The sequence below is a fragment of the Ranitomeya imitator genome, chromosome 3 (genome assembly GCF_032444005.1).
Source record: "Ranitomeya imitator isolate aRanImi1 chromosome 3, aRanImi1.pri, whole genome shotgun sequence".
Taxonomy (NCBI): domain Eukaryota; kingdom Metazoa; phylum Chordata; class Amphibia; order Anura; family Dendrobatidae; genus Ranitomeya; species Ranitomeya imitator.
Genome location: NC_091284.1, coordinates 747,835,775 through 747,860,965, shown reverse-complemented (window position 1 = coordinate 747,860,965; position 25,191 = coordinate 747,835,775). Strand labels below are relative to the sequence as shown.

General features: G+C 48.9%; 1 protein-coding gene and 1 long non-coding RNA gene across 2 annotated transcripts in view; one reads left to right on the top strand and one right to left on the bottom strand.

Annotated features, from left to right (window-relative positions):
• Positions 1 to 2,613, bottom strand: part of LOC138671060 (uncharacterized) — a 73,562-nt gene extending 70,949 nt beyond the window's left edge. The window contains exon 1 of the long non-coding RNA XR_011319419.1: positions 2,483 to 2,613. This is a non-coding gene — a long non-coding RNA (uncharacterized lncRNA). The remainder of the gene's footprint in view (positions 1 to 2,482) is intronic.
• Positions 1 to 25,191, top strand: part of FREM2 (FRAS1 related extracellular matrix 2) — a 337,360-nt gene that overhangs the window by 65,709 nt on the left and 246,460 nt on the right. The window lies entirely within an intron of this gene.

The window sequence follows — 25,191 nt, the reverse complement described above, 5'->3', positions numbered from 1 at the left end:
CTTTGATGACTGCTTTGCACACTCTTGGCATTCTCTTGATGAGCTTCAAGAGGTAGTCACCGGGAATGGTTTTCACTTTACAGGTGTGCCCTGTCAGGTTTAATAAGTGGGATTTCTTGCCTTATAAATGGGGTTGGGACCATCAGTTGTGTTGTGCAGAAGTCTGGTGGATACACAGCTGATAGTCCTGCTGAATAGACTGTCAGAGGACCCAAGGGTTTAAATATCGGGCAGCTCCACCCAAGGCTCTCAGAAAGGAATAATAAAAGAAAGACAATTAACCCCATAGCTCCCTTTTCTAGCAGCACCAAAAGTCGCAGGAATAAAACCGGATCGATGCCGTCACCCATCACCCACAGCAAAGGCCCTGAGAACAAGAACAGAATCATGGCCATGCAATACAAAAGGGCTTTGTTATATGTCTATTATGAATGAGAAATAAGCATTTATGTATTACCACTAGGACCAGTGTCAGCAAAAAAAAATCTGGGCAGATGCTAGGGCCCCAAATGAGTTGTGTGCCCCCCATCATCTGTGCTTGTCAGGCTGAGGGTGGAATAGACAGCGGACCCACTGGTAATTGCACAGTGCCTAACATATACAGGCAGCTGGCCTTTTCACAATGCTTATATATACCGTCTCTGTGATCTCTGTTTAATTATGATGAGGAATTTGCAGTGTAACTAGCAATGACGATTCTGTGAAGAAACCTATAGCTGGCCTTATTGTAGATGATATGGACAGCCAAAAATGCAAAGTTCAACAAGCTTCTGCTTTTCCACTAACAGTTTATGTGTTTCACTCACTTAAACAGCACCATTAATTAATTCCACAGCACTTTACAGACATTATTATCGCAGTCCCCATTGGGGCTCACAATCTACATTCCCTATCCATATGTCTTTGGAGTGTGGGAGGAAACCGGAGAACCCGGAGGAAACCCACGCAAACACGGGGAGAACATACAAACTCGTTGTCCTTGGTGGGATTTCAGCCCAGGACCTCAGCGCTGTAAGTCTGCAGTGCTAGCCACTGAGCCACTGTGCTGACCTAACCATTGATGCATTTCATGATGTAGACAAGTATGACAGTTGTCAACTAAGGGCAAATATTGGCAAAAGGTTGATCTGCCATGTTAGATTTTTTGACTTGTTGTCGGGTGCTGTAGTTAAAGGGAATCTGTCAGCAGGTTGTTTCTGTGTAATCTGAGATCAGCATGATGTAGCAGGAGAGAGCCTGATTCCAGTGATGTATCACTTGCCAGGCTGTGTTTTGCTGTTTAAATATAATCAGCGTTTTATCAGCAGGAGATTATTACTACAGGACAACTGACCTCGTGCCTCCTAGTCCAATCACATTCCCAGCACTGATTAGTAGCTTGCCGCTACTATACATACATACACATACATATATATACGCACATTCAGCAGCCATCTAATCCTACTAAGGTGTAAGAAGGAGAAATTCAGGAAATCGTTTGTACCTACTGCTATGGGGATGTATAATAATTTCCTAAGGGTGGTAGACAACAATGACTGATTGCTGGTGTGCTAATGTCAATTAACAGTGACTTATATACCTGAACTTTGTTATGTAATGTTGGTATACCTGTGCAAGATTTGTGTCCTAATATTTTATGTACTGCTGTTTGTATTGCTGCTGTAGTACCGTAATTCCTCCCGGGATCAATAAAGTGTATCATATCGTACAATGTACCCAGAGAGGACCCTCTTGCCAATTTTGCTAGCTGCTTAGCAGTTTTAGACTATGAGTCCCCGCCTTCGGACGTTTTGAACATGAAGGGTAAGTTAGAGATCAGGGATATTGACGCCAAACTTGATTGGGCACCAAGCACCACGTTTCATGGAACCGCACAAGAGCCCCAGGACTGCGAGTTTTGACACCGCTGGAACAGCGCCTGCACAGGAGGTGAGTATAGAGTTTTTTTTATTTTATCGGGGACAAAAATGTAGATTAAGAAGGGGTTGTCCTAGAAGTGTAAAAAAGGGAAAAAATCTTCAGCTCACCCAAATGGACTACAAATTCCAAGAAGAAATCCGAGCAAGGATCAAGCGTGCAGCCAACAACGTCATGGATACAAAAGAAACGAGGGAGATCCAGCTGGATCTGGATCTCCCTCGTTTCTTTTGTTGTCCTAGAAGTGGACAACCCTTTAATGTCCAAAACGACAACCTTCACAGAATAACAAGTTCAAAAATAGTTGTCTGAAATGCCCAATATGAAGCCATGAAAACAATATAAGTATATTGGAATAACTATTATATCCGCAACAGAAAAGTTCGAACCTTGCATATCCACAGAGGTAGGACGACGTCCCGTCTAATCATTACTCTTCTGTAGGTTCACTTTTACAACAGGATGGTTTTCCAACAATTACAAAGAGCAATTTTCCGCAAACAGAAACATATAGCACACCTGGGAGTACGGGTGACCTCATAAAAGTCAGACTAGTAAACTTTACCCGGTTACGTGCCTCCTGGGCAGCTTCCTTTCTGATTACTACACTCCGGTGACGAGCCCTCTGTCGCCCCTTTCCTAGATGACCTTAGAGTCCAGGCTCCTACATGTAAGGTGACGCGGCCCCAGTTTTTATTAATGATTCCTGTGTGTTTCGGTAAAAGCTTAACGTGTTTGCTTTAGTTCTAAATGTTTCCATTCTGCACTTGAATTCTTTGCATGCCTGAACTGGTGCTCTACCTGCCGATAAGCAAGCTCAGCTTATAGAGCAGGGAGCTTCCCCCTGCCCCTCGGTTAATGAAGATTTTAGTACAAGGCTTGTTCTTCTTGTTTTATGGGACTTGTGTATTTGGGTATTGCGACACACTAATTAATTTACATATTTCTAAATGAAGGGTGAGAGAGTAAGGGCACTTCTGTCATGCAGGGGACCTGAGAGGAGTGGGATTACCAATGGTAAAAGCATCTAAAATAGTAATAATTTTATTTCTATAGCGCCAACATACAGTATTCCGCAGCACTTTACATTTTAGAGGGGACGTGTACAGACAATAAAAGACATTACAGAATAACAATAATCACATAAATCAACAGATACCAAGAGGAATGAGGGTCCTGCTCGCAAGCTGCAATCTATGAGGAAGTAGGGGAGACACGAAAAATGGTTGGTAACAATTGCTTGTTTTGTACCATCCAGCCATCAGTGTAATAGGGTGTTCATATAATGCTGCATGAACCGGTAACCAACCAGTATGTGTAAAAGTACAGAAGACACGAAGGGCTATTAATTGCATGTAGGGTGTGTGAACAGATGATACAAGGGTCCTGATTTTGAAGAAAATTGTGTATGGACAAAACAGGGGTGGTTAGAGAAGTGTGTTGGGCGATAGGCCAATCTGAAGAAATACATTTTTAGGCCACGATTAAGACTGTGGGTATTGGGAATTAATCGAATTGTCTTGGGTAGTGCATTCCAAATTATTGGTGCAACACGAGAGACGTCTTGGAGACGGGAATGGGAGGTTCTGATTATTGAGGATGTTGATCTAAGATCATTAGCAGAACGGTGGGCACTGGTAGGGTGGTAGACTGAGACAAAGGAGGAAATGTAGGGTGGATCGCTTTGTGGGTGAGATTGAGAAGTTTTTATTGAACTCTGTAGCGGATGGGTAACCAGTGCAATGACTGGCACAGGATAGAGGCATCGGTGTAACGGTTGGTGAGGAATATGGATCTGGCTGCTGCATTCAGGATGGATTGGAGCGGGGAGAGTTTAGTAAGAGGGAGGCCGATTTGTAGAGAGTTACAATAGTCCAGACGAGAATGAATAAAAGCAACTGGTAAGGTACCTTCACACATAACGATTTCGTTAACGATATCGTTGCTTTTTGAGACGTAGCAACGATATCGTTAATGAAATCTTTATGCGTGACAGCGACCAACGATCAGGCCCCTGCTGGGAGATCGTTGGTCGCTGGGAATGATCAGGACCTTTATTTTGGTCGCTGATCACCTGCTGACATCGCTGAATCGGCGTGTGTGACGCCGATCCAGCGATGTGTTCACTGGTAACCAGGGTAAATATCGGGTTACTAAGCGCAGGGCCGCGCTTAGTAACCCGATGTTTACCCTGGTTACCATTGTAAAAGTTAAAAAACAAACAGTACATACTTACATTCCGGTGTCTGTCCCCCGGCCTCAGCTTCCCTGCACTGTGTCAGCGCCGGCCGACCGTAAAGCAGAGCACAGCGGTGACGTCACGATGTTTACCCTGGTTACCCGGGGACTTCGGCATCTTTGGTCGCTGGAGAGCTGTCTGTGTGACAGCTCTCCAGCGACCACACAACGACCTAAACAGCGACGCTGCAGCGATCGGCATTGTTGTCTATATCGCTGCAGCGTCGCTAAATCTGACGGTACCTTAAGAGTATTTGCAGAGTTGAAAGTAAGAAAAGATCAAATATACTTGTCGGATTAGAGAACTTCCAAAACAAATAATAAAATGCGCTATTATCATTTATTAAATTAGAACTCAAATTCTTGCAACTTTTTTTTGTACTATTTTCCTAGTTTTGTAATATTTTAGACATTTCACTTTGTTGCCAGAAAAAAAGTGATGTCACAGTTTATTGAATGCTTCTAAAAGGCATCATGCATTAGATAAAAATGATTTATAAAATGGCTTAGACTAGAGTGAATTAAAAAAAATGTAAAACTCACGCCACCATGGCCTTTGGTAGTGAGCCATCTCATCCAGTGGCTGAGCGGACATGACCCTGGTATTGTCGAAGCTTCTTGGGAAAGAGGGAGATACCCCCTACTGACACTCTTACCATCCCTTACCTTTTTTCCCCCAGCGCGACCACCCGAACCCCTTCTCCCAATTAAGACAGAGACAAGAGTTTCTTTGGAATTATGTAGGCCACAGCAGCCTGTTTATTAAACAAAAACAACGGTTAACAATTAATGTAAAAGCATACATTTCAAAACTAGGGGAAGTCCTTGGAGCCCAAAAGAATCTGGTGATTTTAACCATACCGCGAACATAACTCAAACCATATTTTACTCCCAGCCGTTGTAAGCCTGGCTCGGGAGCACCAAAAACCCCGCAAGAGGGTTCACTGTTTGCGGTAAAAACATGAGATCCGACCACCCCTGCCGGAACTCCCCACCACCCAGGGCCGCCATCAGGGCATTACAGGCATCACTGCCGTATGGGGCCCGGTGATGAGGAGCAAAAAGGGGGGCCCGAGCGAGCACGCTGGCAGCCGATCCGGTCCGCGCTCTGCTCGGGCCCCCCTGACAGTTTTATTAAGGCTGCGGCTGCCACTGTGCTGTGCCTGCGTAAATGGCCCCTGTAGCTTTAAGGCAGCCGGGTGTATCATGGGCCCGCCGCAAGTTCGTGACATCACACGCTGCCCTGCTCCACTTCCTCATTCCGGGACCGGAGCAGGGCAGCGTGCGGCGGTGTGCCACCACGTGGCTGCGCCTGCGGACGGCGGAGGGAGCAGAAGAAGCAGCAGGGGACCCGGGGAGGACCACCGGACGACGAGGGACCCGGCGGAGGAGAAGAGGCAGGCGCTGGCGACAGAGGGGGACCGGCGGTCGGCGGAGGACCAGACGGCGGTGGAGAAGAGGCAGGCGGCAGCGGGGGAGGGGACCACCGGAGTCGGATGACGAGAGACCGGACGAGGCGACGGGGGGGAGACACTGGCAGCCAGGTCCGTACGTGCAGGCTGCCTGCTGCAGCTGCTCTGCAGACCGACGAGCAAGTGAAGGCGGCAGGCGAGCAGGGGTGAGTACCGTCCGTCCGGACCTGGGGCCCGGGGGTGGGGTGGGGTGGTTTGCTGCCTGCACCGTGCACGGATTAAAACAGGGCCCGGGGGGGTGTGGTGGGGTTTTTGCTGCCCGCACCGCGCACGGATTAAAACAGGGCCCGGGGGGTGGGGTTTGCTGCCTGCACCGCACCGTGCACGGATTAAAACAGGGCCCGGGGGGGTTGCTGCCTGCACCGCACCGCGCACGGATTAAAACAGGGCCCGGGGGGGTGGGGTTTGCTGCCCGCACCACACCGCGCACGGATTAAAACAGGGCCCGGGGGGGTTGCTGCCTGCACCGCACCGCGCACGGATTAAAACAGGGCCCGGGGGGGTGGGGTTTGCTGCCCGCACCGCACCGCGCACGGATTAAAACAGGGCCCGGGGGGGTTTGCTGCCTGCACCGCACCATGCATGGATTAAAACAGGGCCCGGGGGGGTTTGCTGCCTGCACCGCACCGTGCACGGATTCAAACAGGGCCCGAGGGGGGGCAGAACGCTGGACACAGGGGGGGCAGAACGCTGGACACGGGCAGAACGCTGGACACGGGCAGAACGCTGGACACGGGCAGAACGCTGGACACGGGGGCAGAAAGCTGGACACAGGGGCAGAAAGCTGGACATAGGGGCAGATTGCTGGACACGGGCAGATTGCTGCGCACAGGGGCAGAAAGCTGGACACGGGGGGGGAAGAAAGCTGGACACAGGGGGGGGCAGAAAGCTGGACACAGGGGGGGGCAGAAAGCTGGACACAGGGGGGGCAGGAAGCTGGACACAGGGGGGGCAGAAAGCTGGACACAGGGGGGGCAGAAAACTGGACACAGGGGGGCAGAAAGCTGGACACAGGGGGGGCAGAAAGCTGGACACGGGGGGGGCAGAAAGCTGGACACGGGGGGGGCAGAAAGCTGGACACGGGGGGGGCAGAAAGCTGGACACGGGGGGGGCAGAAAGCTGGACACAGGGGGGGCAGAAAGCTGGACACGGGGGGGGCAGAAAGCTGGACACAGGGGCAGAAAGCTGGACATAGGGGCAGATTGCTGGACACGGGCAGATTGCTGCGCACAGGGGCAGAAAGCTGGACACGGGGGGGGCAGAAAGCTGGACACAGGGGGGGGCAGAAAGCTGGACACAGGGGGGGCAGAAAGCTGGACACAGGGGGGGCAGGAAGCTGGACACAGGGGGGGGCAGAAAGCTGGACACAGGGGGGGCAGAAAACTGGACACAGGGGGGCAGAAAGCTGGACACAGGGGGGGCAGAAAGCTGGACACGGGGGGGGCAGAAAGCTGGACACGGGGGGGCAGAAAGCTGGACACGGGGGGGGGCAGAAAGCTGGACACGGGGGGGCAGAAAGCTGGACACAGGGGGGGCAGAAAGCTGGACACAGGGGGGGCAGAAAGCTGGACACAGGGGCAGAAAGCTGGACATAGGGGCAGAAAGCTGGACACAGGGGCAGAAAGCTGAACACAGGGGGGGCAGAAAGCTGGACACGGGGGGGGCAGAAAGCTGGACACGGGGGGGGCAGAAAGCTGGACACGGGGGGGCAGAAAGCTGGACACGGGGGGCAGAAAGCTGGACACGGGGGGCAGAAAGCTGGGCACAGGCAGAAAGCTGGGCACAGGCAGAAAGCTGGGCACAGGGGCAGAAAGCTGGGCACGGGCAGAATGGAGAAACGTGGCATGATTGGAGACACGGGGCAGAATTGAGACACATGGGGCATGATTGCAGACATGGGGCAGAATGGTGATACGGGCATGAATGGAGACACTGGAGGCAGGATTGGAGACAGATGGGACAGGATCATGGGGCAGGATGGATACGATGGAGACAGATGGGGCAGGATGGGGAGATCATATGGGGCAGGATGGATACTCATTAGGGCAGGATGGGAGAACATATGGCTGGCGCCAGAAATGAGACACACGGGGGCTAGGATAGTGAATATTATTACCATAGGGGCTAATTAAGGGATATTATTACTGCAGTGATGTATTTATTTTATTTTTTGAGTATACTGTTTTAAATGGGGGGCGATCCTGTTACTGTGTAGAGTGATACTATGTCGCCTTCTTCCTGTGGTGTAATGTAGAAGTTGGGAAAATTAAGTAATGTGTTCTGCAAGTGGAACTCGAGATAACGGTGTTATTTCCTGCAGAGACGAGTCCTGGCTGGATGAAGTGATGGCGGTCTGTGCTGGATGAAAGATGGACTTCACCTAGAGACGTCACTGGTGAGTCAGTGTGTTACCTATACACTGACACTATACACTTTATACTATATACAGAGGTCCTGTGTATAATGTCACCAGTGATCACTGGATTACCTATACACTATATACAGAGCTCCTGTGTAGAATGTCACTGGTGATCACTGTATTACCTGTACACAGACACTGCATACTAAGTACAGATCTCCTGTGTATAATGGCACTGATGGTCATAGTATTGTGTTTTTTTTGTATTATTATTGATCAGTATTGTAGTATTCAGTCACTATGTGGTGGTAATATGTGGTCTGGTCATGATGTTGTGATATTTGTTCCTTGTATTTGATATTATTCGATCACTGTGGTGGTAATATGTCATCTGGTCATGGTGTGGCGGTATTTGTGCCTTGTAGATAGTATTGTAGGTCACTGTGGTGATATGGTGTCTGGTCATGGTGCTGTGGTATTTGTTCCTTGTATGTGGTATTATAGGTCATTTTAAAAATTGAAAAATAAATAAAAATATACCTAAATTGTATTGCATATTTTAACAAATATTTAATAGGTTACAGCAGAGTGGGGCCTGGCTAAAAGTGTCTACTTTGTCATTTTGGTGGCTTAAAAAATCTTTTGGCCAAAACAAAAGCTGCCGGCTATATGTGTGATCTGGTGATGGGAACTGTTAATGTGTGATAGATGAGAAGTGGAGTTTTTCCAAGAGAGAGCGGTGGGACTGTGGACAGTTCAAGGGGTGGAGTGTGGAGGCGGGGCTGGGGTGGAGCCTGGGCGGAGTCTCAAGGGGGCCCCGGAAATTTTGCCAGTATGGGGCCCCGAAATTTCTAGTGGCAGCCCTGCCACCACCAATCACCAGATCCAAAACATAATAAACTTCAGAACAGAGGAGCCATATACCTATGGACCCCCCAAACCAATTTCCACCAACTCCAAGGACTCCCCCCAACCGCCCAGGCCGCAATGACCCAAAAAGAACCATGTGCATACTAAAACCACCCGCTCACCGCGAGTAATTTACACCCACAGAACCACAAACCAAAAAGGGCGGGAGGGAGGGATGCTTTCAGTGCTGGTGAGCGGGAACTGACCGGCCCCCGCCCCCTGACACTTCCCTAACCCTCTCTCCAACTATCTCCCCCGCCCCCTATACGGTTAACCCTTTCAGCCCCACCCCCTCCTCTCCAACCCATTGTCATGCTGGCCTTCGCTTAGCCGTGGGGGGGAGGAGGCGGCTCGCTCCGGCCTGTCCTTGACCCTGGTATTGTCGAAGCTTCTTGGGAAAGAGGGAGATACTCCCTACTGACACTCTTACCATCCCTTACCTTTTTTCCCCCAGCGCGACCACCCGAACCCCTTCTCCCAATTAAGACAGAGACAAGAGTTTCTTTGGAATTATGTAGGCCACAGCAGCCTGTTTATTAAACAAAAACAACGGTTAAAAATTAATGTAAAAGCATACATTTCAAAACTAGGGGAAGTCCTTGGAGCCCAAAAGAATCTGGTGATTTTAACCATACCGCGAACATAACTCAAACCATATTTTACTCCCAGCCGTTGTAAGCCTGGCTCGGGAGCACCAAAAACCCCGCAAGAGGGTTCACTGTTCGCGGTAAAAACATGAGATCCGACCACCCCTGCCGGAACTCCCCACCACCAATCACCAGATCCAAAACATAATAAACTTCAGAACAGAGGAGCCATATACCTATGGACCCCCCAAACCAATTTCCACCAACTCCAAGGACTCCCCCCAACCGCCACAACGAGAGGCCTTTGAAAACCTTAAAGGCCCGAGATCCCACCCGACCGAAAAGCTATGGCCTTCTCAATGCCCTCCTGTAACCCAAGAGCCCAAAAATCCATTCCTACAGCATTCAAATGCACGCCGTCCGCCAACCAATACTCCCCATTTCCAGATTCCAATTCAAAATGTCTGACCGCCGCACCCCCATTCCTAACCACAAAGGCAGACACCGCCCTGTTCACCTTTATGCGGGCCTTATCAATTTTTTGCAAAGACCGCATGTGCTTCCACCGTTTCCGCGGCACGATTTCGGACCAGACGACAGTCAATCCCGGGTACAAAACCCACAAACGTAAACAGTCCTGTTTGATGTCTCTAACCAACTCCCGAAAAGGTCTGACCCCAAGATCGTTACCCCCCACGTGCAAAACCAAAACGTCGGGAGCTCTGTCCAGTCTCACACTGTTCTGGATTTCCCGCAACACGCGATTCCAGGCCATACCCCGAAAACCGAGCCATCGGATGACTGCGACGCTTCGATCAAATCCGAGTTGCCTGCCCTCCGTCCGAACGTCGGCTCGCAGAGCTCCCCAGTGCACGTACGAGTGTCCAAGAATCCACACCAATAAACCTTGGTGACCTGGAAAACAAACACAAACTTAACAACTGTCCCCTACTGCAGCAAAACGCTCCATAAAGCCTATAAAACCCCATCGACCACCCCCTGTGGCCGCACATAACTTCTAAAGCGGTTGGAGCGCCACCTACCGATCCTACGAATGGCGGAATCCTCCAATCCCCCAATTGCCGCTTCAGTTGCGGCACCTATCCGGAAGGAGTGAGGGGCGAAACAAGCCCCATCCAACCCCACCGAGGAAATCGCCTTTTTGAAAACCGCCGTGAACTGGTATCGAGACAAGCAGGAACCATCCTGGTGACATAACAATGCCCCATCCCGCTTAGGCTGCAGGCCCCAAAAGTTGCTAAGGCAAGAGACTGGACACATAACGGACCCCGCAACTGAGCCCACCACAATTCTGCTGCCCCGCCCCTCCTGATCCGACTTTGACCTTCGCAACCATAACTCCACCTGGCCCCCAGCCAACAATACGTCCCTGGCCAATAAACCCCCCGGCCCTTTTTTGTTTGGTGCCACCAACTCTCCTACTCTAAAGGCCCCAAAAAAGGCCAATGAAAAGGCCAGCCGAAATAAACAAAGCTCAAAAAACGAAGAACACAGTGATGACAATGCTTCGCCCAATTTTTCCAAAACGTTAAAAGACACCGGCCTCCTAGAATCTGTTCCTCTGGGCCGCCGCCTAAAACCTCTTACGGCCCTCTGCACCAAAAAGGACTTGGTGATATCGTCCTGACCCCGCAATTTGCAACCAAAGGCCAGGGCCGCCATGACTCTTGACACTTTTGCGGGAGACCAACCCGCTGATGCCCCCCGGCTCAACCATGACAACAGGATCCCGATCTGATCCTGGTAGCTCCACCCACCAGATTCCGCTGCTAGCAAAAACTCCCACTCCCGCCAAGTTGCCTGATAAGCCTCCCAGGTTCTGGGAGCCAACGACGCCTTAATCAATGCCTGAGCGTCCCGGACACCGCTAGCCAAAGTTCTGGAGGGCACTCCAAACCGACCATCTCCGCCTCCGGGGCCAATGACCGAAAACGATCGAACTGCAAACGAGAAAGAGAGTCAGCGATGGAGTTATGAACTCCCGGCACATGCGACGTTGTGACATGCGCGTTCAAATTCAAACACAACAGCACCAAACGCCGTAACACGCAAACCACCGGCGGCGAAGATGCAGACAAACTATTAATCGCGCAAACCACCCCCATGTTATCGCAACGAAAACGAACACGCCTGTTCCGAAAATTATCTTGCCACAAGTGCACCGCTACCAAAATAGGGAAAATCTCCAGGAGAGCAATGTTACGAACTAAACCAGTAGAAATCCAACTCGCAGGCCACTTTGCCGCGCACCATTGCCCTTGGAAATATGCTCCAAAACCCGAACCTCCGGCTACGTCAGTGAATAATTCCAACGACTCGTTGTCAATCACACCCGCCATAAACAACGACCTACCATTATATGACTTCAGGAACTCACTCCACACTGCCAAATCCTCCTTGTGCTCAGCTAATAACCGCACAAAATGGTGAGGAGCCTTAACTCCCGCCGTAGCGCTAGCCAACCTCCTAGAAAAAACTCACCCCATTGGCATGACTCGACAAGCGAAATTAAGCTTACCGAGCAGAGATTGCAGGTCTCGCAAAGGCACCTTACGCAGGCGACCAGTTCGCACAACGTCTTCCCGTAGGCCCGTCAATTTGTCCTCAGGCAAACGAAACTCCCACCGCACGGTATCGATGACTATGCCTAAGAAACACAAGCACGTACTCGGGCCTTCCGTCTTACCTGGTGCCAGCGGGACCCCGAACCGCGAAGCCACCCATTCAATCGCATTCAAAATCCTTGCACAGCAATCGGACCCCGCCGGGCCGATGCACAAAAAATCGTCTAGGTAGTGTAGGACCGCATCGCAACCAGACACGTCCCGTACCACCCATTCCAAAAAGGAACTAAACGCCTCGAACAGAGCACAAGACAGCGAACAACCCATGGGCAAACATCTGTCAACAAAAAATTTTTTCTCCCAAAAACATCCAAGAAGTCTAACGCTAGACGGATGAACCGGCAACAATCGAAAAGCGGCTTCTATGTCCGTCTTTGCCAACAGGGCACCTTTTCCGCATCTCTGCACCGCTTCATCAAACGATGCGTAAACCACCGAGCACAAATCAGGATCAATGCCGTCGTTCACCGACCTACCCTTAGGATACGACAGGTGCTGGATAAGGCGAAATTTTCCCGCTTCCTTCTTAGGGACCACCCCCAGAGGGGAAACAACTAAGTCCTCAAACGGAGCATGGTCAAAAGGGCCAGCCATGCGGCCCAAAGCCACCTCCTTACGTAACTTCTCTGAAACCACCTCAGAGTGTAACAAGGCTGAATGCAGATTTTTCCTAACAACGGGAACCACAAAAGGAGGTGCTGGAATAACAAAACCTTCCGTAAAACCGGACAGTAACAGTGCCGCCTTTTCCTTATCCGGGTACCTACTTAGATAAGGGACCATCCTTTCCACCATCACCGGAGTCTCCCCCATGGGAATTACCTGGACCTGCTTTTGCCTTGCCCTTCTTAAAGCATTTTGCGGCTCCGTGGGAGGAACCACTGCAGTGGGAGCACAAATGTTTAAATCTACAATTGCTTCCAAATTTGCACTGTCCCTCATTAAATTACCAGCAGACACCCAACTTCTGTCCTCCTGCCTGACCGGCGTTGCCTGAGGAGCTCCCTGCACCGGACTGAGATCCATGGCCGGACCCACCGGCACCCCCTTGAAAGGGATGGCCGAACTTGTACTGCGCCATCACGCGCAACCAGAGACCAATATCCTTCTGGTCCCACCTAATAGCCGGCCGCACAGCTTTTCTCTGCCTAAACTACTCATCGTATCTCGGCCACGCCTGACCGCCATACACCCTATGAGCCTCACTGATGGAATCCATGTAGCAAAACAGCCCCGAGCAATTCTCCGGAGCCTTCTCGCCAATAACACTGGCCAAAATGGCAAAAGCTTGAAGCCAATTAGCAAAAGTCTGGGGAATCAAACGCCAACGCCGCTTTTCTTCCTCCTCCTTTTTTAAATCCTCCTTCTTCCCCTTGTCAATGTTAAATTTCTCCAAGGGGAGCAGTGAAAAAATTTCCACGTACTCATCCTTACTAATCTTTTCCCTGACCTCTTTCTTAAGATGCGCCCCCAACGGGCCCTCAAAACACACGTATACCTCGCCGTGCGCCCTATCATCTAAGTGGACCCTACACTCCTTCTCCTTCTCAGTCTGCACAGAAACCGAAACTGGCTCCGCAACCTCGGCCTGCGCTGCTGCCGCACTAACCGGACTCCGTGTTACACCAGACCAAGCACCCAAAAAACCCTGCGGAGCCACATCACGATCCAATCTAGCTAGTAGGTTCTGCACATTAACCAAAAGCTCCCGCACCCCTGCCGCTTCACCGCCGCCTGCTACCCCTGCCGCAGCTACGCCGCTAAGCGCTCCCTGACCACCACTAAACGCAGGCGCACTAGCATCATAAGAACAAGCACGAGACACAGACGCATACTCACCGGGCTGCAAGGGATCTGTGGTCCCTCCAGCCGGAGTGCTGGTATCCGGACGTCCACGAACGGCCCAATCCGCCACCGACCCGTCCAACGATGTGCCTTGGAGGTGTCCGTCAGACCCGCTGCTCCCGGACGCAGCTGGCCCGTGGGACACTGGATTCGGACTCCCCGCGATGGGGGGAGACGCCGCCTGGACCGGCGAGGGCACATCTTGCTGACCGGCGCCAGCCGCAGTCCAGGCCGCCGTAAGAGGCTGTCCGCTCCAAGGCCCTGGAGCAGGGGGACCCCCCGCCACTGTAGTAGGGGCCGACCCAGCGCCGTCCTGCCTCGGGCCGCCCGCCCCGCTTCCATCCACCGCTCCTCTGGGCCCCGCTCTCACCGCCGAGGCAGACCGCGCGGCGGAACCGGCACCGCCGTGGCCTCCCGCTGCTCTAGGCCCCAAGCGCTGCCCGGCGCGTCTTGGCTCCGCCCCCACCGCACCACGAGGTGAGGGCCTAGCAACCGCCGCTGCGCCCCCCCTGGCAGTCGGATTCCTCCCAGGCCGGGGCCTACTCGCCGCTGCTCTTACCGGCGCCCGGCCTGGAGGGTCCCGGGAGGGGCTCCTACGCCTGCGGGGGGCGCTAGGCCCAGGATCCGGCGATAGGCGCTCGGGGGGCCGTGTCCGCCGAGCCCGCCGATTAAGATGGGGGACCGCCGGCGGGGATCCGCTGCCGCCGGCGCCGCCATCCAGCAGGTGGGCCACCTGCGCCTCCAGCCATCCGGGAGGCCGAGAGGCTGCAGCCGCCCTCAGGCTCTGCAGCACAGCGTCCACACCTGACATGCTGCTGCTTTCAGTGCTGGTGAGCGGGAACTGACCGGCCCCCGCCCCCTGACACTTCCCTAACCCTCTCTCCAACTATCTCCCCCGCCCCCTATACGGTTAACCCTTTCAGCCCCACCCCCTCCTCTCCAACCCATTGTCATGCTGGCCTTCGCTTAGCCGTGGGGGGGAGGGGGCGGCTCGCTCCGGCCTGTCCTTTTCCATACATTAAGCGTCAGAATAGGAGCTGCCACCAGACCACTACTTGTTTTATTCACGTCTGGGCCCTTTTTAACATTTATCGTTTGCACATGGCCTTTAAAAAAATATATACAGAAATCACTCTGCAAAAACATTGTTTGAACCCAGCCTAATTGCCAACTCTTTCCCTGACCAAAGTCCTCCTTACCTGTGCTATCCAGCAGAGGAGGAAATCTGCATGGCAGGATCCTACATAAGAAAGGCCGGACTGTACAGGGGGTCTTCTCCTCCCTGTCTGTGATTCCCGGCCCCTCTGCTGTCTCCGGCCTTTCAATGAATATCTGTTTGAAATCTGACCTGCGACTCAAAGGCCAGAGGCAGGTGAAGGGGCCCGGGAATCACAGATGGGGGGAGAAGACCCCCTGTACAGTCCGGCTCCTGTGCACTGAAATATAATTAGAAGAAAACTTCAAATGGTAATTAACAAAGAACAACAAAGCGTATTTCTTCACCAAAGGTATCTCTGTAATCAGTATTACAGCCTCATTATCGCCATGTCTTTACCTTACATTACAAAATTGTGCTGACAGGTTCTCTTTAACAATTATCATTAACATTTCAGGTCATTTCCATCACATTCAGTTGTGGCATATTGCATGTTATACTGAGACTGAAGGAGCCACAATGTTGCTTTGCCGATGGCCATGCTGACATTTCCTTCTCAGTGGATGGTGCAGTGCACTCCTGCGCAGGGAAAAATTTATAGTGGACGCAACCATAAATTTGCACTGTGGCCTTTTCATTCTCAAGATTAATAGGGGTCACAGCAGTCAGACCCAAACTGATGGCGCATCCTAGTGTTTACACCATATGTATTTATATGTTGGGTTCAAACCATCTTGAAGTGGATATTGGTTTGATCGGTTATTCGGCCAACATCAAGTAGACTAGAATACATTCTGGATTAATAATGGCTGTAATATTAAACTCGTGTTGTCTGTATCACACCGAAAAAGTCATAAAAGACATCGGTCGAGTTGGTGTAAATCGGTTCATCGGCCATGCCAATTATCCATGGCCCTTGACGTGAGCCCTGAGAACTGCCTTCTTCCTGTAGTCTCCAAAGCTTGCAATTTGTTACCATCTTTTCAGTTAGCCATTAAAAGGTATCAACCACTGAGAACTCTCAATTCTAAATTTTTTTTTATCCACTGGCTAACACGGTACCAAGCTATACCGTATATCTTTCCTGTACCTAGAGTTTGTACATTCTTACTCCAAAGGAAATGAGCACTAGCTGCCCAATTACAAAAAAAATAATATTGGCAGGTATATTTGGAGGCCGGCCAAATAATCTATACCCCAACCGCAGATATCAGGAGACATCAGAGTAAATGTGGATCAGAAGTTCATATGCCAAAGAAACAATTTTATTTTCTCAGATGTATTCCTCTGTTCATTCACCTCATACAAGAGAAAAATATATTTTTTTTTACCAGTACTACAATCCATACCAATTTATGCCTTCATACACTGAGATTGATGGAGTGATACTGAGCAGCGTTCGCATTGGAAAGGTTTCTCTGTAAGGCAGGAATGATCACAGTTAAGTGAATGGCTATCAATCATACCTAAGTGGCCTTGACTTGTTATTGCTGCTCCGAGGAGTCAAGTCTATACACTGTGGTGTTGTTTAATTTTGGTTCATAACGACTGTCAAAGCTGAACATTTCTCATCCTAAGAGAAGAGTGTGCACATTCTGTGATGCAAAAAGAGATATGGGTTAGTCATGTGTAATCGGGTTCATCAAATATATAATGACAAAAGCATTGGGACACTATTTATGTGTTCGATCCCATTGCCACAGGTGTATAAAATCCTTCTGCTCACCTTTATGAACATTTGAGATAGGACGGTTCACTCTGAAGTCCTCACTGATACCAGCGCGGTCCTGTAACTAGACGCCACCGGGGTAACAAGTCAGTTCATGAAATCTCTTCCTGCCTAAAGATTCCATGATCAACTGTGAGAAGGAAGGAAACGCAACAACTCATCCACAAAGTGGAAACCACGTATAGTTACAGAGTGAGACACCGAGTGCTGAGGAGCAGAGGGCAAGAATGTCACCAGTGCTCTGCTGCCTCCATAACTGCAGAGTCCAGCTCTCCTCCGTCTGGCATCTCACGGATGGGTCTGGCTTTGGTGAATGACAGGAGAACGTTACCTGCCTGATTTCGTTGTGCCAACTGTAAAGTTTGGCGGAGGAGGGATAATGATGTGGGGTTGTTGAGGGGTGACCTAAGCCCTTTAGTTCACGTAAAGATACTTTTTAATACAAGACATTTTGGACAATTATAGCTTTCACCTTTGTGGGAAGAGTTTGGAGAAAGTCCTTTCCTGTTCCTCCGAGCTGGGCCCCAGAGCATAAAGCAAAGTCCATAACAGAATAGTTGGAGGAACTTGGTGTGGAAGAATTTTATTGGCCACACAGAACCCCAATGTCAACCGCATCCGAAATGAACGAGTGGATGGATGAATTTGTGACTCAGACCCTCTCATCCAGCATCAGTGTTTGACATCACAACTGAACTTATGGTGAATTTAATGGGGAGCATTTTAAAATGACACTTGTTTATATTACTATGTTAAGAAATAATGGAAAATTGTTGGGGTGTTCCAGTTTTGATAATATCCCTGTTTTCTCAGCTGTGGATGTAGCAGTATTCAGATTGCTGACCTGTGTATGACCCCGCCCACACCACTGATTGGCCGCTTCCTGCGTACACTGTGCATTGCCAATTATTGGTAGGGGCGGGGTTACACAAATATGCTGGACTACCCGACACGTGAGACCTAGTCCTGCAGTGATCATTTCCTGCTGTTAAAACACTGATAGTATTGAACTCATACCACACAGCTGGCATGTGAGATGTCTCTGGATTCAGCTTCTCTGCCCCTTCATCAAGCTGCTCTCAGATTAAATAGCACAAGCCTGCTGACAGATTCCCTTTAAGTTGTTTACCTTGATGGATGCTCCCATCCTCTTATTTAGTGGACTGCAGGAAGCAGTATCTTGTTATGGAGATTTGCATCCATTGATAGTATAAATAATTCATAGACATGAGATAAAAGAGATAAAAGCAGAAGGCACATATTACACATTGGAAACAACACTCAAATGTATTAACTGTTTATAATTGAAAAAAAATGAATTTTTATCTTTTTTTTTTTAAGAGAACCTGTTATCAGGTCAAAAGTAAGCATTTTTCCAATAATTTCATTTCCGCTGCTCCCCTGAGTGTTTTGGTTTTTTTTTTTTTTGTTTTTTTTAATCAGCCAAATGGTTCTAGAAATTTGGCCCTTTTTTTCAGTGCTAATTTTTATGGTCTTTACAAAGGGGGCAGTTCTTACAGGGTAATTATGCATATAAGCCTAAAGACAGGCACCCAGGGAATCCTGTGAGCATCGCCCCTTGGTAAAGAAAATTGAAATGAGCACTACTTAAAAAAGACCCATATTTCTGGAACCGTATAGGAGAATTAAGAAAACTGAATACTCAGAGGATCAGCAGGAATAAAATAAGAGCAAAAAATCCCACCAAGGACAACATCTTCTGGGAGTTTGTTTCCTCCCACACTCTAAAGACACACTGATTGGGAATCTAGATTGTGAGCCCCAATGGGGACAGAGATGCTTGATAATGCATGTAAAGTGTTGCAGAATTAATGGCGCTGTAAAAGTGAGTGAAATAAATAAATACAAAATGGCCAATTTTCACCCGGTGACTGGTCTGCTATAGGTCTCTAAACACATTATTGGGGATTGGGTAGGAACCATCTCATGTAGAATCAGTTTTGCGTGCATACGTCCCTTGAATTCCATCTGTAAAGCCCCACAGTCTCTGTATACATTTTACATTTCTTTACTTCAACAGGGCATTAAATTGTATGCGCTGTTTTTACAGTCCTAGTTTCCACTGGCATGTTTAGCGAGCACATGCCTGAAGGTAGATGGATGTTACAACCGGCATTTACAGTCATTTGGGGCTGGGGACGATGCAGTTAAAGTGCGCTTGTTCCATTGGCAGCATCCATTTCCATAACTATGGTAATATTCACATGTGCAATTTGTAAATACTTGCTAACTCTACGAGGAAACTCAAAGAAAAGCTCCTGGAAGCAGAGGAAATCTACTAAGGTCTTAGAAGCGTTGGCAAATCTTCAGGGTGCTGCAGAAACAAATTCACATCGGTTGCGAAACGCGTTGTATATTTTTATTATAAGAAATCACTTTTTCATCTTTGCTACTAAATAGGTTTTCTGCACTCGTATATCCATATCCTAATGCCTAAACTGACCGACTCTCCCCATTGTTATCCCCCAGTACTTTTCTAATGTGATAACGTTGGATGTGGCTTGGAAATCAGTAGTGTGCGGTCAGGAATGTAGTTCATTGCTGAGAGAATAAAACCTTTCTTCCGTTCACTAGTAACAGTGCCAGGTGCCCCACCAGAATGTCTTTTTGAAGAATGGACCATTTTGGACAAGTTGTTGGATAACAGGGTGGGTTTTGACCTTTGTGTCTCATAAGTGAAAGCAGACCTGCTGTTAGATGACAGGTGCACCCCTCATTATCACCTGCCAGGGGACAACAAGGTGTTTTCTGTTATGAAAGGCAATTCAGTATCACAATGGACATGGAGGTCAGAGCACATACAGTGATCTGACAATAACCCAAAATAATAGAACGAGCTCTGAGACGTGGGAACTCTGCAGACCGCAGTCCCTAATCCTCTCCAAATACAACTAGAGGCAGCCGTGGATTGCGCCTAACGCTCCCTATGCAACTCGGCACAGCCTGAGAAACTAACTAGCCTGAAGATAGAAAAAATAAGCCTACCTTGCCTCAGAGAAATACCCCAAAGGAAAAGGCAGCCCCCCACATATAATGACTGCGAGTAAGATGAAAAGACAAACGTAGGGATGAAATAGATTCAGCAAAGTGAGGCCCGATATTCTAGACAGAACGAGGATAGGAAAGATAACTTTGCGGTCTACACAAAACCCTAAAGAAAACCACGCAAAGGGGCAAAAAGACCCTCCGTACCAAACTCACGGCACGGAGGTACACCCTTTGCGTCCCAGAGCTTCCAGCAAAACAAATAGACAAGCTGGACAGAAAAAATAGCAACAAATAGCAAAGAAGCACTTAGCTATGCAGAGCAGCAGGCCACAGGAATGATCCAGAGAAACACAAGTCCAACACTGGAACATTGACAGGAAGCATGAATCAAAGCATTAGGTGGGGTTAAGTAGAGAAGCACCTAACGACCTCACCAGATCACCTGAGGGAGGAAACTCAGAAGCAGCAGTACCAGTTTCCTCCACAAACGGAAGCTCCCAGAGAATCAGCCGAAGTACCACTTGTGACCACAAGAGGGAGCTCTGCCACAGAATTCACAACAGTACCCCCCCTTGAGGAGGGGTCACCGAACCCTCACCAGAGCCCCCAGGCCGACCAGGATGAGCCACATGAAAGGCACGAACAAGATCGGGAGCATGGACATCAGAGGCAAAAACCCAGGAATTATCCTCCTGAGCATAACCCTTCCATTTAACCAGATACTGGAGTTTCCGTCTTGAAACACGAGAATCCAAAATCTTCTCCACAATATACTCCAATTCCCCCTCCACCAAAACCGGGGCAGGAGGGTCAACAGATGGAACCATAGGTGCCACGTATCTCCGCAACAATGACCTATGGAAGACGTTATGTATTAAAAAAGAATCTGGGAGGGTCAGACGAAAAGACACAGGATTAATAACCTCAGAAATCCTATAAGGACCAATGAAACGAGGTTTAAACTTCGGAGAGGAAACCTTCATAGGAATATGACGAGAAGATAACCCAACCAGATCCCCAACACGAAGTCGGGGACCCACACGGCGTCTGCGATTAGCGAAACGTTGAGCCTTCTCCTGGGACAAGGTCAAATTGTCCACTACATGAGTCCAAATCTGCTGCAACCTGTCCACCACAGTATCCACACCAGGACAGTCCGAAGACTCAACCTGTCCTGAAGAGAAACGAGGATGGAACCCAGAATTGCAGAAAAATGGCGAAACCAAGGTAGCCGAGCTGGCCCGATTATTAAGGGCGAACTCAGCCAAAGGCAAAAAGGACACCCAGTCATCCTGATCGGCAGAAACAAAGCATCTCAGATAGGTTTCCAAGGTCTGATTGGTTCGTTCGGTCTGGCCATTAGTCTGAGGATGAAAAGCCGAGGAAAAAGACAAGTCAATGCCCATCCTACCACAAAAGGCTCGCCAAAACCTCGAAACAAACTGGGAACCTCTGTCAGAAACGATATTCTCTGGAATGCCATGCAAACGAACCACATGCTGGAAGAACAATGGCACCAAATCAGAGGAGGAAGGCAACTTGGACAAGGGTACCAGATGGACCATCTTAGAAAAGCGATCACAGACCACCCAAATGACTGACATCTTTTGAGAGACGGGAAGATCTGAAACAAAATCCATAGAGATATGTGTCCAAGGTCTCTTCGGGACCGGCAAGGGCAAAAGCAACCCACTGGCACGAGAACAGCAGGGCTTAGCCCGAGCACAAATCCCACAGGACTGCACAAAAGAACGCACATCCCGCGACAGAGACAGCCACCAAAAGGATCTAGCCACTAACTCTCTGGTACCAAAGATTCCAGGATGACCAGCCAACACCGAACAATGAACCTCAGAGATCACTTTATTTGTCCACCTATCCGGGACAAACAGTTTCTCCGCTGGACAACGATCAGGTTTATTAGCCTGAAATTTTTGCAGCACCCGCCGCAAATCAGGGGAGATGGCAGACACAATTACTCGTTCCTTGAGGATACCCGCCGGCTCATATAAACCCGGAGAGTCGGGCACAAAACTCCTAGACAGAGCATCCGCCTTCGCATTTTTAGAGCCCGGAAGGTAACATAGTAACATAGTAACATAGTTAGTAAGGCCGAAAAAAGACATTTGTCCATCCAGTTTAGCCTATATTCCATCATAATAAATACCCAGATCTACGTCCTTCTACAGAACCTAATAATTGTATGATACAATATTGTTCTGCTCCAGGAAGACATCCAGGCCTCTCTTGAACCCCTCGACTGAGTTCGCCATCACCACCTCCTCAGGCAAGCAATTCCAGATTCTCACTGCCCTAACAGTAAAGAATCCTCTTCTATGTTGGTGGAAAAACCTTCTCTCCTCCAGACGCAAAGAATGCCCCCTTGTGCCCGTCACCTTCCTTGGTATAAACAGATCCTCAGCGAGATATTTGTATTGTCCCCTTATATACTTATACATGGTTATTAGATCGCCCCTCAGTCGTCTTTTTTCTAGACTAAATAATCCTAATTTCGCTAATCTATCTGGGTATTGTAGTTCTCCCATCCCCTTTATTAATTTTGTTGCCCTCCTTTGTACTCTCTCTAGTTCCATTATATCCTTCCTGAGCACCGGTGCCCAAAACTGGACACAGTACTCCATGTGCGGTCTAACTAGGGATTTGTACAGAGGCAGTATAATGCTCTCATCAAAAATCACAAAGTCAAAACGGGCAAAAAACAGCGACCAACGAGCCTGTCTAGGATTCAAACGCTTAGCAGACTCGAGATAAGTCAGGTTGTTATGATCAGTCAATACCACCACGCGATGCTTAGCTCCTTCAAGCCAATGACGCCACTCCTCGAATGCCCACTTCATGGCCAGCAACTCTCGGTTGCCCACATCATAATTCCGCTCAGCAGGCGAAAACTTCCTGGAAAAAAAAGCGCATGGTTTCATCACTGAACAATCAGAACCTCTCTGCGACAAAACAGCCCCTGCTCCAATCTCAGAAGCATCAACCTCGACCTGGAACGGAAGAGAAACATCAGGTTGACACAACACAGGGGCAGAAGAAAAACGACGCTTCAACTCTTGAAAAGCTTCCACAGCAGCAGAAGACCAATTGACCAAATCAGCACCCTTCTTGGTCAAATCGGTCAATGGTTTGGCAATACTAGAAAAATTGCAGATGAAGCGACGATAAAAATTAGCAAAGCCCAGGAACTTTTGCAGACTTTTCAGAGATGTCGGCTGAGTCCAATCATGGATGGCTTGGACCTTAACAGGATCCATCTCGATAGTAGAAGGGGAAAAGATGAACCCCAAAAATGAAACCTTCTGCACACCAAAGAGACACTTTGATCCCTTCACAAACAAAGAGTTAGCACGCAGGACCTGAAAAACCGTTCTGACCTGTTTCACATGAGACTCCCAATCATCCGAGAAGATCAAAATGTCATCCAAGTACACAATCAGGAATTTATCCAGGTACTCTCGGAAGATGTCATGCATAAAGGACTGAAACACTGATGGAGCATTGGCAAGTCCGAATGGCATCACTAGATACTCAAAATGACCCTCGGGCTTATTAAATGCAGTTTTCCATTCATCGCCTCGCCTGATTCGCACCAGATTATACGCACCACGAAGATCAATCTTGGTAAACCAACTAGCCCCCTTAATCCGAGCAAACAAATCAGATAACAAAGGCAAGGGGTACTGAAATTTAACAGTGATCTTATTATGAAGGCGATAATCTATACAAGGTCTCAGCGAACCATCGTTTTTGGCTACAAAAAAGAACCCTGCTCCTAATGGCGACGATGACGGGCGAATATGCCCCTTCTCCAGGGATTCCTTCACATAACTGCGCATAGCGGTGTGCTCAGGCACGGATAAATTAAACAGTCGACCTTTTGGGAATTTACCACCAGGAATCAAATTGATAGCACAATCACAATCCCTATGCGGAGGTAGGGCATCGGACTTGGGCTCATCAAATACATCCCGGTAATCAGACAAGAACTCTGGTACCTCAGAAGGGGTGGATGACGAAATTGACAAAAATGGAACATCACCATGTACCCCCTGACAACCCCAGCTGGACACCGACATGGATTTCTGATCCAATACTGGATTATGGGCTTGTAGCCATGGCAACCCCAACACGACCACATCATGCAGATTATGCAACACCAGAAAGCGAATGTCCTCCTGATGTGCAGGAGCCATGCACATGGTCAGCTGGGTCCAGTATTGAGGCTTATTCTTGGCCAAAGGCGTAGCATCAATACCTCTCAATGGAATAGGACACTGCAAGGGCTCCAAGAAAAACCCACAACGCTTAGCATATTCCAAGTCCATCAAATTCAGAGCAGCGCCTGAATCCACAAACGCCATGACAGAATATGATGACAAAGAGCAGATCAAGGTAACGGACAGAAGAAATTTTGACTGTACCGTACCAATGGTGGCAGACCTAGCAAACCGCTTAGTGCGCTTAGGACAATCAGAGATAGCATGAGTGGAATCACCACAGTAGAAACACAGCCCATTCAGACGTCTGTGTTCTTGCCGTTCAACTCTGGTCAAAGTCCTATCGCACTGCATAGGCTCAGGTTTAAGCTCAGGTAATACCGCCAAATGGTGCACAGATTTACGCTCACGCAAGCGTCGACCGATCTGAATAGCCAAAGACATAGACTCATTCAAACCAGCAGGCATAGGAAATCCCACCATGACATCCTTAAGGGCTTCAGAGAGACCCTTTCTGAACATAGCTGCCAGCGCAGATTCATTCCATTGAGTGAGCACTGACCATTTTCTAAATTTCTGGCAATATACATCTATCTCATCCTGACCCTGACAAAGAGCCAGCAAATTTTTTTCTGCCTGATCCACTGAATTAGGCTCATCGTACAGCAATCCGAGCGCCAGGAAAAACGCATTGATATTACTCAATGCAGGATCTCCTGGCGCAAGAGAAAATGCCCAGTCCTGAGGGTCGCTGCGCAAAAAAGAAATAATAATCAAAACCTGTTGAACTGGATCACCAGAGGAACGAGGTTTCAAGGCCAGAAATAACTTACAATTATTTTTGAAACTCAGAAACTTAGTTCTATCTCCAAAAAACAAATCAGGAATAGGAATTCTTGGTTCTAACATAGATTTCTGATCAATAGTGTCTTGAATCTTTTTTACTCTTGCCGAGAGCTGATCCACAAATGAAGACAGACTTCTAATGTCCATCGCTACACCTGTGTATTGAACCACCCAAATGTCTAGGGGAAAAAAAAGACAAAACACAAAGCCAAGAAAAAAAAATGGTCTCAGAACTTCTTTT